General features: G+C 37.2%; 1 protein-coding gene across 17 annotated transcripts in view; it reads left to right on the forward strand.

Annotated features, from left to right (window-relative positions):
• BAZ2B (bromodomain adjacent to zinc finger domain 2B) overlaps positions 1–13,495 on the forward strand; it is a 400,154-nt gene that overhangs the window by 165,271 nt on the left and 221,388 nt on the right. The gene's annotated exons all lie outside the window — the stretch shown is intronic.

Raw genomic sequence — 13,495 nt, forward strand, 5'->3', positions numbered from 1 at the left:
GATATGAATCAGCCATAGATTTACACTTATTCCCCATCCCGATCGCCTTTCCCTTCTTAAGGGGATCTTCCCAACCCAGGGATCGAACCCAGGTCTCCACATTGCAGGCAGATTCTTTACCAGCTGAGCCACAAGGGAAGCCCAAGAATACTTGTGTGGGTAGCCTATCCCTTCTCCAGAGGATCTTCCTGACCCAGGAATTGAACCTGGGTCTCCTGCATTGCAGGCAGATTCTTTACCAACTGAGCTATCAAGGAAGCCCTGATTACTTAGATTAAAGATTACTTCTTATGTAAAAATTCTAAATGAGCTACTATTTAATAGATCTTCCTAAAAATAAAAGATACAGTTACCTTAATATAACTTAGTGATATAGAGGCATGAGAGAATGTAAAAGAAAAATTAATTTTCTAATTTGGTTTGGTATTTTTCATTGTAATCAGCAAAGAGTCTAGCACCTAGACTACTAGGTAAATATTTTCTGAATTAAAGTGACTTGAAAGTTAATCTGGCTAATAGATCATTCTTTTCCTTTCACACCTTCTAAATTACCAGTGCACATATCTTCTGTGAGAACATTTATTGAAATGTTGGTCATGGAGTAGGTAAAATACAGATAGAGTCTACAGAAACTGATGTAGAGATGAGCAGAAGTGTGTTATAGACTGAGGTATGGGATTATGATGTTCGACTCTCATTCTTTTTCTACTAATACACAAAGGAAAAACTGAAGAGGAGGAAAGATTTTTATATAAATGGAAATAGAAAAATTCTTACTGTATTATATCTGTGTTATTGTTGTCCAGTCTCCCAGTCGTGTCTGACTTTTGGCAACTCCATGAACTGCTGCACACCAGGCCTCCCTGTCCCTCACCATCTCCTGGAGTTTGCCTAAGTTCATGTTCTTTGTTTCAGTGATGCCATCCAGCCATCTCATCCTCTGATGCCCTCTTCTCCTTCTGCCCTCAATCTTTCCCAGCATCAGGGACTTTTCCAATGAGTCATCTGTTTGCATCAGATGACCAAAATACTGGAGCTCCAGCTTTTGCATCAGACCTTCCAGTGAATATTCAGGATTGATCTCCCTTAAGATTGACTGGTTGATCTTGCTGTCCAAGGGACTTTCAAGAGTCTTCTCTAGCACCACAGTTCGAAGGCATCAGTTCTTTGGTGTTCTCCCTTCTTTACAGTCCAGGTCTTACAACCGTACGTGACCACTGGGAAAACCATAGTCTTGACTATAAGGACCTTTGTCAGCAGAGTAATGTCTGTGCTTTTCTATATATGGTCAAGGTTGGTCATTGTTTTTCTGCCAAGAAGCAATCATCTGATTTCATGGCTGCAGTCACCATCCAGTGATTTTAGAGCCCAAGAAGAGGAAATCTGTCACTACTTCCACCTTTTCCCCTTATATTTGCCATGCAATAATGGGGCCAGATGCCATGATCTTAGTTTTTTTAATATTTAGTCTTAAGACGGCTCTTTCACTTTCCTCCTTCACCTGCATCAAGAGGCTCTTTAGTTCCTCTTTGCTTTCTGCCATTAGAGTGGTATCATCCACATATCTGAGGTTGTTGATGTTTCTCTTGATTCCAGCTTGTAACTCATCCAGCCCGGCATTTCTTATGATGTGCTCAGCGTATAGGTTAAACAAACAGGGTAACAGCAGACAGCCCTATCGTACTCCTTTCTTGGTCTTTAACCAGTCAGTTGTTCCATACAGGGTTCTAACTGTTGCTTCTTTACCCACATACAGGTTTCTCAGGAGACAAGTAAGATGGTCTGGTATTCCCATCTTTCTAAGAGCATTCCAGTTTGTCATGATCCACATAGTCAAAGGCTTTAGCGTAGTCAATGAAACAGAGCTAGATGTTTTTCTGAAATTCCCTTGCTTTCTCTATAATCCAGCAAAGGTTGGCAACTGGATCTCTAGTTCCTCTTCCTTTTCTAAACTCTCCTTGGACATCTGGAAGTTCTTGGTTCGCATAATGCTGAATCAGCCTAGCATGCAAGATTTTAAGCATGACCTTACTAGTATGGGAGATGAGTGCAATTATCTGATGGTTAACACATTCTTTAGTACTACCCTTCTTGGGAATTGGGATGAGGAATTGGGAATTGACCTTTTTCAGTCCTGTGGCCACTTCTGGGTCTTCCAGATTTGCTGACATAATGAATGCAAAACCTTGATGGCATCATCCTTTAGGGATTTGAATAGCTATGTTGGAATTTCATTCCATCATCTGGATTTCCAACAGCAGTGCTTCTTAAGGCCCACTTGACTTCGCACTCCAGAATGTCTGGCTGTGGGTGACAAACCACACCATGATAGTAATCCAGTTCATTAAGATCTTTTTTATACAGTTCTTCCATGTATTCTTTCCATCTCATCTTGATCTCTTCAGCGTTTACTAGGTCTCTACCATTTTTATCCTTTATTGTGCCCGTCTTGGGGTGGAATGCTCCCTTGATGTTGCCAGTTTTCCTGAAGAGATCTCTAGTCTTTCCCCTTTTGTTGTTTTCTTCTATTATTAAGCACTGTTCATTGAAGAAGGCCTTCTTGTCTCTGCTGGGTGTTCTTTGGAGCTCTGCGTTTAATTGGATATATGTTTCCCTCTCTCTCTTGCTTTTCACTTCTCGTTGTTCTTCTGCTGTTTGTAAAGCCTCCTCAGACAACCACTGTGACTTCTTTTCTGTTTCTGTGGGATGGTTTTGTTTGCTGCCTCCTGTAGAGTATCACGGACCTCTGTCCATAGTTCTTCAGGCACACTGTTAACTAGACCTAGGCCCTTGCATCTCTTCATTGCCTTTACTGTGAATTCATACAGGTTTGATTTAAGTCATAGCTGTCTGGCCTAGTGTTTTTCCCAGTTTTCTTTAGTTTAAGCCTTAATTTTGTCATGAGAAGCTGATGATCTGAGCCACAGTCAGCTCTAGGTCTTTTTGTTGTTGTTGTTGTTGGCTGCACATAGCTTCTCCATCTTTGGCTACAAAGAATATAATCAATTTGATTTCAGTATTGACCATTTGGTGATGTCCATATGTAAAGTCGTCTCTCATGTTGTTGAAAAAGGATATTTGCTAAGACTAGTGCATCCTCTTGGCAGAATTCAGTTAGTCTTTGCCCTGCTTCATTTTGTTCTCCAAGGCCAAACTTGCCTGTTACTCCAGGTATATCTTGACTTCATACTTTTGCATTCTAATCCCCCAATGATGAATAGAACATCTTTTTTAGGTGTTAGTTCTAGAAGGTCTTCTAGATCTTCGTAGAACTGATCAACTTCAGCTTCTTTAGCGTAGGTGGTAGAGGCATAGACTTGGATTATTGTGATGTTGAATGGCTTGCACTGGAAATGACTCATTCTGTCATTTTTGAGTTTGCACCAAATACTGTATTTTGGACTCTCTTGTTGATTTTGAGGGCTACTCTGTTTCTTCTATGGTATTCTTGCCCCCAGTAGTGGATATAATGGTCATTTGAATTAAATTCGCTCATTCCATTTTAGTTCACAAAATGGATGTTGATGTTTATTCTTACCATCTCCTACTTGACCGCGTCCAGTTTTCCTTGATTCATGGACCTAACATTCCAGGTTCCCATACAATACTGTTCTTTGCAGCATCGGATTTTACTTTCATCACCAGACCCATCCACAACTGAGCATTGTATCCGCTTTGGTCTAGCTGCTTCATTCATTCTGGTCTATGGTAATTCTCCTCTGCTCCTCCCCAGTAGCATATTAGCCACCTTCAGACCTGGGGGACTCATCTTTTGGTTTCATATCTTTTTGGCCTTTTATACAGTTCATGAGGTTCTCACTGCAAGTATACTGGGGTGGTTTGCCATTCCATCCTCCAGTGGATTACGATGTGTCAGAACTCTCTGCTATGACCCGTCCATCTTGGGTGGCCCTGCACAGCACGGCTCGTAGCTTCATTGAGTTACGTAAACCCCTTCGCCATGACAGGGCAGTGATCCTTGAAGTGGGTATTACATCATAAGGATACCTAAAATTAGCATGTCATAGATGTTAAATAAGTCTAACTAATAGAAATATTCCTTATGTTTTCCTTATGTGAGTATCTTTAAAAAGCATTACATCAATAAGTATAAGTAAACTTTTCCACATGCAAAGTAAGCCATTTATTTTTATGCTGCTTGGAATCTTATTTTCTGATTTTCTTTCTTAGAGGAAAACTCCTCACGTTTTGTTCATAAAATTGATAATTTTCTCTTTATTGCCTTTGCCAATGAATATTCCTGTCTTTTTTTACTCAAGTTTGTGTCATATTTTCAATCTTATGGCAAACAAATTATAGAAAACTTAAACACTTGGCACTAAACTCACATGTCACAGCTGCCCTCAAATGTTACCTCCTCCATAAAACCTCTGCAGTTGGAATTAATCTCCCCATCATTTCTGCCTGTATAGTGTTTGTTATTTCTATTATAGCACTGTTCTTCAACATTGGATCCTTGGACCTGAGTACATAGATATGTTCTCTCTGTGGGAGAGAGAGTGTTTACTACAAGAATTTATAAATTTCAACCCTAATAAAAAAGAAATATTCTTGGATCATCTAAGATGCTTACCTTATAAGCTGTTACTTCATTAGACTTTCAGGGCTATGAATGTATTAAGTCAGTTTAATGAGAAAAGAATAAAAATAGATTTGATAGGTGCAGATGGTTCATTTGTACCAACTGAGGGCCAGTTGACATCGAAATGAACTAAATTATAGCTTTGTAGAGTTTTAGTAGAAAGAAATGGTGGGAATATTAAATTGTTGATGGAACACTAGTATGTGTTATAAGTATACATATGTGTGTGTGTGTGTGTGTGTGTATGTTCAGTCACTCAGTCGTGTCTGACTCTGCAATCCTACTGGACTGTAGCCTGCCAGGCTCCTCTGTCCATGGAATTTTCTGAGCAAGAATACTGGAGTAGGTTGCCGTTTCCTCCTCTAGGGGATATTTCTGACCCAGGGATCAAAGCCATGTCTCCTGTGTCTCCTGTATTGGCAGGCAGATTCTCTGCCACTGAGCCACCTATAAGACATGCATGCCAAACTCAAATGTAACTGGAAAATAATGGGGAAAAAGCAGTCAGCACCATATTCATGTTGAGTATAGTGATTTTGTTTGAGCAAAAATATCATATTGATAGCAATTTGTGGTTTTTTTTGATAGCAATTTGTAATCTGTTAGTTTTCTAGTTTTTATGTACATAATTTGTAAATTTGTTTTGATACTATTTTTACTATAGTAAGACCTGAAAGCAAGAAGAGTTTATCCTTATCCATAATTTTGCTTTTTCAGGTATTTCAGTAATGGAATTGTGTATCTGTTAGCACTTGTCCACAGCACATTTTTCCCTCTTTATAAGGATTTATATACACCCAAGTTTCAGAAACATTCTTACAGAGCCTTTACCTGCCTGAGATGAGTTGTGTGTTTGGCTCTTTTACCTATTTGATTGTAAAGTTCTTACAGTAAGGTCATACACTATGTTAAATTCATTGTTTTTTTTTTTTTAAAGATTTTTTTTATGTGGACCATTTTTTAAAGTTTTTATTGAATTTGTTACAGTATTACTTCTTTGTTTTTGTGTTCTGGATTTTGAGCCATGGGGCATGTGAGACTTTAGCTCCCAGACCAAGGATTGAACCCACACCCCCTGCAATGGAAGGTGAAGTCTTAACCACTGGACCACAGGGAAGTCTCTGTTTTATTCATTCTTGCCAAGTAGTACTAGTGGTAAACATCCCATCTGCCAATCCTGTAGACACAAGAGATGTGGTTTCGATCCCTGGGTCGGAAAGATTCCCTGGAGGAGGCATGGCAATCCACTCCAGTATTCATGCCTGGAGAATCCCATGGACAGAGGAGTCTGGTGGGCTACAGTCAATAGGGTAGCACAGAGTCGGATACGACTGAAGCAACTTAGCAGCGCATGCACGCAGTTCCATTAGCATCGATTACAATGCGTTCATTCTTGCAGTCCCATTAGAGTTGATTACAATGCCTTATCTCCAGTAGAGGCACAACAGAAATTTATGCAGAAAACTGGCCTACGCAGATGTTGATAGGCCAGTGTTGATAATCTGTTCAATTAAACTAGAATAGATAAATATGTAGAAAATAATATAGGAAAAATACATTTTAACAGTTTGAAAATTCATACAAGTTAACAAATTCTTCTTTTAAATTAAATATCCTATAGAATTTTGGTCACTTATAGTGTTGTATGAATCACTTTAATTTGATAGTCAAAGGATCTGTAGGGTAATAGCAAAATAAAGGTTTCATGGCAGGCTAGAACTGAATGTGGAGATGTAACCAGAGTGCTTCAGGTAGCCAGACAGTGTATCATTGCAAAATATAGTTTTGTATAGTTAGGGCAACTTAAGAGCCTTGGTTTCCTAGGTGAGAGGAGACAAAAGAGAGGGGAATAGAGAAGGATATGGGAAGGTACTAAAGGCAGTATATCCCTCCTTTTTTGTAACGGCCTGAAGCCACAGTGCCTCAGGAACATTCCCTTTAGCTTAGACCAAAGTAAAACTGGCATAAATTTAAATCTTCTAGAATAATATAGCAAGTATATTTTATACTTTCCCGATTCTTTTATGGTAGATTTTTGTATAGTGTTGACATGGTATAGAGTTCAGTTGTCTTGTTAACTTCTTCAGGGTATTCCTATTTCCTGTTTAAATTGAATTACCTATTTCTAAATTTCAAAGCCATTCAAAGTTAGCCTTGTTCTATCCATGTAATTTCATTTTCCTCTACTTTTCCAACACAGTTTGTTTCCTAGTCAGAACAATCCTATAGCCACAACATACAATGAGGATTTTGTCTACATGTCTTTTCCTATACATCGTTTCCTTTCTTGCAGTGTTGTTACCTTTCTTTCTCCAGTGCCAATTCATTCTTCAAGCGGTCTTGTCATGTTTTATGACAATTGTGACCTTCACTGAGCTTCCTTTCCTGTCAACACTTGATGTTTATTTCCTACCCACAGACCTCTTTTTAAAATTTTAGAACCCCTATTTCCAGCTCTGGGTGTGACATTCCAGCCTGGCCATCCCACTGACGCTAATTCAGGATGTCTAAAGTTGACTCGTTCTCTTCCAATTCCCCAGAAACTTTTCCCTCTCTGTATATTCCCTGTGTTGGTCAGTGATATCAACATTTAGTCAGCCACCAAAGCATGTTAGTTACCTTCTTCAAAAGTGCTCTTCTAGTCTGACATCAAATTCTGTTCATTCTCTGTATGCGATGTAATAATAAGATGTTTATCTAATGTTTATGGAGTTCTTGGTCTGCGCTAGGTACTAATCTAAGCATGTAACCTGGGATAACTAATTTAATCTCCCTAATATCTTTATTTATCATTCGTATTTTTATATAAGAAAAATAAATTTGTTAGCAAAAGTACCCATGAAGCTGTCCATCCAAATTAAAAAAAAAAGAAAAAATTTGAATATGATTGAGCTTAGTTTACAATAAATAGTAAGGACAGAGGGACATACTAAATGACACCAGGGATATAAAGTCAGGAAAGTCCAAACTGAGAAACTCTAAAAGACAAAAGATGTATTTTCTTCAATTGAAAATATTAATGGAAAAAATGCCTGGCATGGGGATATATGGTAGGCACAGTTCCAGATTCAAAGGAACTAAAAAGGAATATCAGTGAGTTCTAATGTACACATCATATTTGAGTCCAGATTCAAACAAACACTTTTAAAATATTGTAAGACAAAGAAATGTGTACATTGAATATTTATTATTAAGTTGTTGTTAGAAATTATGTTAGATATGATAGTGGTGTTGGGCTCTTTGTTCATTTAGCACAAGTCTGTGACAAGAAATATAAGCATCTTTGTCATAGGCTGAGCTTGAGAAAAAAAAGTGTATTCACGAAACACCTTTAATTTTTTTTTACTTGGCACCTCAGATAAAAGAGAATTTGCTAAAGGGACTGACAAAGCATTTAGCCCAATAACCATTTTTATAAATAAAATATATAATTTCTTGATTTTGCTAACCATAATTATCCTTCAAAAAAAGATCACAATTGTGTTGTACTTTCCCAGTATTCAGTGTTTGTTTCATAGAGATATGGTTAAGTTCAGGGGAATAAAAACTAACATTTCTAGACCCTCTGTAAAAGTGATAATGATGATTATGATAGTGGTGGTGATGAGAGTCAACATATAAGTGCTTAATTATGTACAAGGCACCCTTTTTTGAGTTTATTGTTTTAACTTATTTCATCTTCCTAACTTCATGAGGGAGGTATCCTCATTTTACATTTGCAAAAACTGAGTTATAGAGGTGTTAAGCAAGTTGCCCAGGATCAGGTGTTTATTAATCAGTGAAGTTCAGGGCTCAAATCCAGGCAGTTTGACATGGAGCCCATGTCTTTACTGTACTACACTGCCTCTCTCTTTGCACTGGTGCTAGGTGCTATTAATATTTATTTCATTTATTTGGGTATATCTTAATTTCTTCTTCTTTTCCAAAGTATAGTTTTGCCAGATATATAATCCTTGGTTAACAGTTGTTTTCATTCTAGCACTTTAGAATGTCATTCCACTGCCTCTGGCCTCCATGCTTTCTGATAAGAAATAGGATGTTAATTTTATTGAGGACTTCTTGTACATGAAAATTCCTTCTCTCTTGATGCTTTCACGATTCTGTCTTTGTCACTCAACACTTTAACATTAGTATCTGGCATGATTCTCTTTGAGTTACTCCTACATGGAGTATATTGTGCTTGTTAGATATGTAGATTCTCATTTTGTTCATATTTCAATTTCTGTGTTTCCTTTTGTTCTTTGTCCATGGCTTGTTCTAGTGATTTTAAACATATTTAAGACAGGGAATTTGGTCTACAAGAAATGATAAAGGTAGTCCTTTAGGCTGAAATAAAAAGACATTAGACAGTAACTAGAAACCGTGAAGAAATAAAGAACTCCTGTGAAGATTACTACATAAATGGGTAAGGACATAGTACTTCAAAGGAAAGACTAGGCCAGTGTAACTGGAGTATAGAGAACAAAGATTATGGTTTGAAATTAACAACCAGAAGCTATAGGACACAGTAGAATAAGATAAGAATTTTTTCCTTTACCTTAAGGTCAATGAGAAATGTTTGACTACCAAATTGAAGAAAGGTTTAAGAAATTATAAGCTTCAAATCCTGTGTCCTGAAATTGTTCTTTATTATTTCAGCAGATGATAACTCAATGCCTGCTGTGTTTGAGGGATATGATTTTATCCTTTCTAAATGCAGTCATGGTTATATCAATTTTCTTGCCTCTGTTTGTGACCTGTTGCTTCTCAGTAAACTGGTGAACCCACAGTGTTCAACACTGACTATTAGAAACATATCTTTGATCTAAAGTGAAGTGTAAGTCACTTGGTCATGTCCGACTCTTTGTGACCCCATGGACTGTAGCCTGCCAGGCTCCTCTGTCCATGGAATTCTCCAGGCAAGAATACTGAAGTGGGTAGCCATTCCCTTCTCCAGGGATTGAACCAAGGTATCCTACATTGCAGGCTGACTTTTTACCGTCTGAGCTAACAGGAAAGCCCCAATTTTTGGTTTTTTTTTTGGTTGCACTGCATGCCATATGGAACTTCCCTGACAAGGGGGATTGGGGATCAAATCTATAACCCCTGGCAGTGGATGCATGGAGTCTTAACCACTGGATGACCAGGGAAGTCCTATATTTGATCTGTTCTTAAGATGTCTTTCACTTTTCAATTCCTGCCCTCTAAGGGAGAATTAATAATGAACGCTATGTGTCCAAAAGTTTCAAAGTATCATTATATCTTGAACTTACTGATATTAAATGAGTGCTCCAAGTTGATAGAATTAGTTATGGTTGTAACTGGGCTTCAGGTTTTGTATTTCTCTAACTAAAGACAGTAATGTTTCTACTATAATTTATTCAAAGAATATAAAACTAATTTGTGTTCAAGAGACTTGAGTATATATATTCAGGAATAAAGTGCATAATGCTCAATAAATATTTGCTAGCTGATTGAATGACAGAAGCAGAATTATGGGAGAAAAGAATTGTAGAATTACCTATGTATGTGTCAAGGTGATTTTCTGAGAACATTCTTCAAACAAATCATATATTGCCTTTCTCTCTCTTACTTAATTGTCTTTATTTTAGTATACTTTAGTTATAATATTGATACTCAGTAAGGAAAGAGACATGATGTATGCTGTCAAATGGAAAGTTGCTTGTTCTCAAAAATTTTGATAAAATATTCCCTAGGTAGGGGTTGTGAGTCTGGTCACCCTGTATATTATGTGCTTCAAATGTAGTCAGTCATTCATTTGTTCATTCAACAAACATTTATGGAGCACTGACTTATATTGCACCATCTAGCTACTGGGGATACTATAGTCAATAAGACAAAGCTCCTTCTCTCATTAGGTTTGCTTGATAGTAGGGAGCCGAAGAATAAGGAACATATTTTCAAATATTGATAAGATCTCCAAAGGAAGAGGAAAAGTAAGGAAAATGTGATAGAGTACACGACGGGCAGGATGGACTTGAGAACAAAATACATATAAAAGTTTGGGAAGGCCTCTGTGAGGAGGCAATGCTTGTGTTGAGAGGTAACTCACTTTAAGGAGCCAGGTACATGAAGATCTGAGAAAGTGAAATCACAGTGCCAATGAGGCTAGTACACTGTGAGCTGGGCATATTGAGGTAGACAGATGTCATTGAAAGTAGGTGGAACTCTTTCTAATATGAAGAGAAGCCATTTTCTAATGGTTGATTTTATTTACCCTCATCCCTTGTTTAATTTGAAAATGTACCACATTCAGTTTCCTATTGGAAGTTTTTAAGGAGGAAGCCATGTCTATTACATTGGTGACATTAAAGCTTTATAAATTCTTTGTGTTTTGTATGAATTTTGTTTTTGGAGACATTCTTTTGTCTTATTCCTAAATGAAATAACATTACTATTGTAGTTAAGAAGTTTCTGTTACCTTAAGAGAAATTCTTGAATATGCATTATTCTTTGAATTACTTAGCAAGGTTATAAACAAAGAAAATATACTGTTGTTCTTCTCTTCTTTGAGAGCTTACTGTCTAGTGGAGAACCATACACACAAACCAGTCATTTTATATGTGGTAGATGTCACAATAAAGGTATATGTATAATATTTTTTTAATATAGAAAGGATGGTATTATCCCTGGGGGTGGGAAAGTTCTCATAAAAAATATTCATTCTATGAAGATTTTCATCCTGCTTTTTGAAGCATAGTAGGAGGTATCACTATTTGAACAGAGATGCTTATGCTGCAAAAAAAGAAAAAGAAAAATCTTTACAAAGATTTTATGACTTCCAGCAATATAGCAAAATAAATAAGTGGTATCTAACTTACACACTGGAAAGTCAAATTTCTCTTCTAAATGGAGGATGAAAAAGCATTCTGGTGCTCTTCGTTACTGCTGCCTTTTCCCCCTTCTGTTTTCTCTAAGTTGTTATCTCCTATTTTTTAAGTGTACGTGTGGTGGGAAGATAAAATGCTAAAAGTTTTAAAGGAAGACTTCATAGAAAGTTTGGTTTGTTTATTTTTTGAAGGCTGTGTCATTTTAAAAAGGTAGGGTTGCTTTATTTCTGTGCTGGTGATAGCATCTTCTGAGGTCCTCAGCTGGGAGCTTAGATCTTTCAGTAGTGAAAGCAGGCATTCTTTTCTTCTTCATGATTGTAGGATGGCAACTTTTGGTTTTTCATCATTTACTATGATATCAGCTGTGGATTTCCAGAATACCCTTCTCATACTGAGAATGTTCCCTTATGTTACTAGTCTTCTGAGTGGTTTTTTGATCACGGAAGTTTGGTGGATTTTTTCAAACTTTTATCTGTATTGGTTGAGATACTCATGTGATACCCTCCACTCTTCAGTCTGATGTGGTATGTTACATTGATTGATTTTCTTATATTGAAGCATTTATTTATCTTTTTAAAAATATTTTAATTTATTTATTTGGCTGCTCTGGGTCTTAGTTGTAGCATGTAAGATCTTTTCGTTGTGGCATGTGAACTTCTTAGTTATGGCATGTGAGATCTAGTTCCCTGACCAGGGATTGAACCCCAACCAAGTGCATTGGGAGTGCAAAGTTTTAGACACTGGACTGCCAGGAAAGTCCCCATCTATTTATTCCTAAAACTCACTTCCCTACTCAAGTAAGCCTTTTTGTCCATTCCCAAATTGAATAAGATATCACTATGCTCCTATCTAGAATGGAAAACTTTGACCACTCTTATTATTTCATTTAGTTGCTATTTATTTATTTGCTTACATAATTTTTCATATTGTTAAAATGTCTTAAATCTTTTTTATAATAATGCATAATCTTATGAATCTCTTTAGAAAACATAATCTGTAATCAGTTTTTGTATAATATATAATAAGTTTATTTTCAGTAAAAGCTCTATATTTGTTAAGTACATCAATAAATACAATATCATCCTTTAAATTTACTCTTTGATAATTTTTTAATATATAAAGGTAATTTTCTTCTACTTTTTAAGGGATACAATTTTAATTTATTTTAATGATATAAGACATACTTTATCAACTTTTAAACCTGGCATCTGGTTTAAATCAAGATTGCCGGGAGAAATATCAATAACCTCAGATATGCAGATGAAACCAGCCTTATGGGAGAAAGTGAAGAAGAACTAAAAAGCCTCTTGATGAAAGTGAAAGAGGAGAGTGAAAAAGTTGGCTTAAAGCTCAACATTTAGAAAGTTAAGATCACGGCATCTGGTCCCATCACTTCATGGCAAATAGATGGGGAAACAGTGGCTGACTTTATTTTTCTGGGCTCCAAAATCACTGCAGATGGTGATTGCAGCCATGAAATTAGAAGACGCTTGCTCCTTGGAAGGAAAGTTATGACCAACCTAGACAGCATATTAAAAAGCAGAGACATTACTTTGTCAACAAAGGTCCGTCTAGTCAAGGCTATGGTTTTTCCACTGGTCATGTATGGATGTGAGAGTTGGACTGTGAAGAAAGCTGAGCACCGAAGAATTGATGCTTTTGAATTGTGTTGGAGAAGACTCTTGAAAGTCCCTTGGACTGCAAGGAGATCCAAGCAGTCCATCCTAAAGCAGATCAGTCCTGGGTGTTCATTGGAAGGACTGATGTTGAAGCTGAAACTCCAATATTTTGGCCACCTGATGCAAAGAGTTGACTCATTTGAAAAGACCTTGATGCTGGGAAAGATTGAGGGCAGGAGGAGAAGGGGATGACAGAGGGTAAGATGGTTGGATGGCATCACTGACTCAATGGACATGGGTTTGGGTGGACTCCGGGAGTTGGTGATGGACAGGGAGGCCTGGTGTGCTGCGGTTCATGGGGTTGCAAAGAGTCGGACAAGACTGAGTGACTGAACTGAACTGAGCTGAAACCAGGCATCTGCATAAGCACCTGAAGGTCTTTT

Source organism: Cervus elaphus, chromosome 33 (genome assembly GCF_910594005.1).
Source record: "Cervus elaphus chromosome 33, mCerEla1.1, whole genome shotgun sequence".
Taxonomy (NCBI): Eukaryota; Metazoa; Chordata; class Mammalia; order Artiodactyla; family Cervidae; genus Cervus; species Cervus elaphus.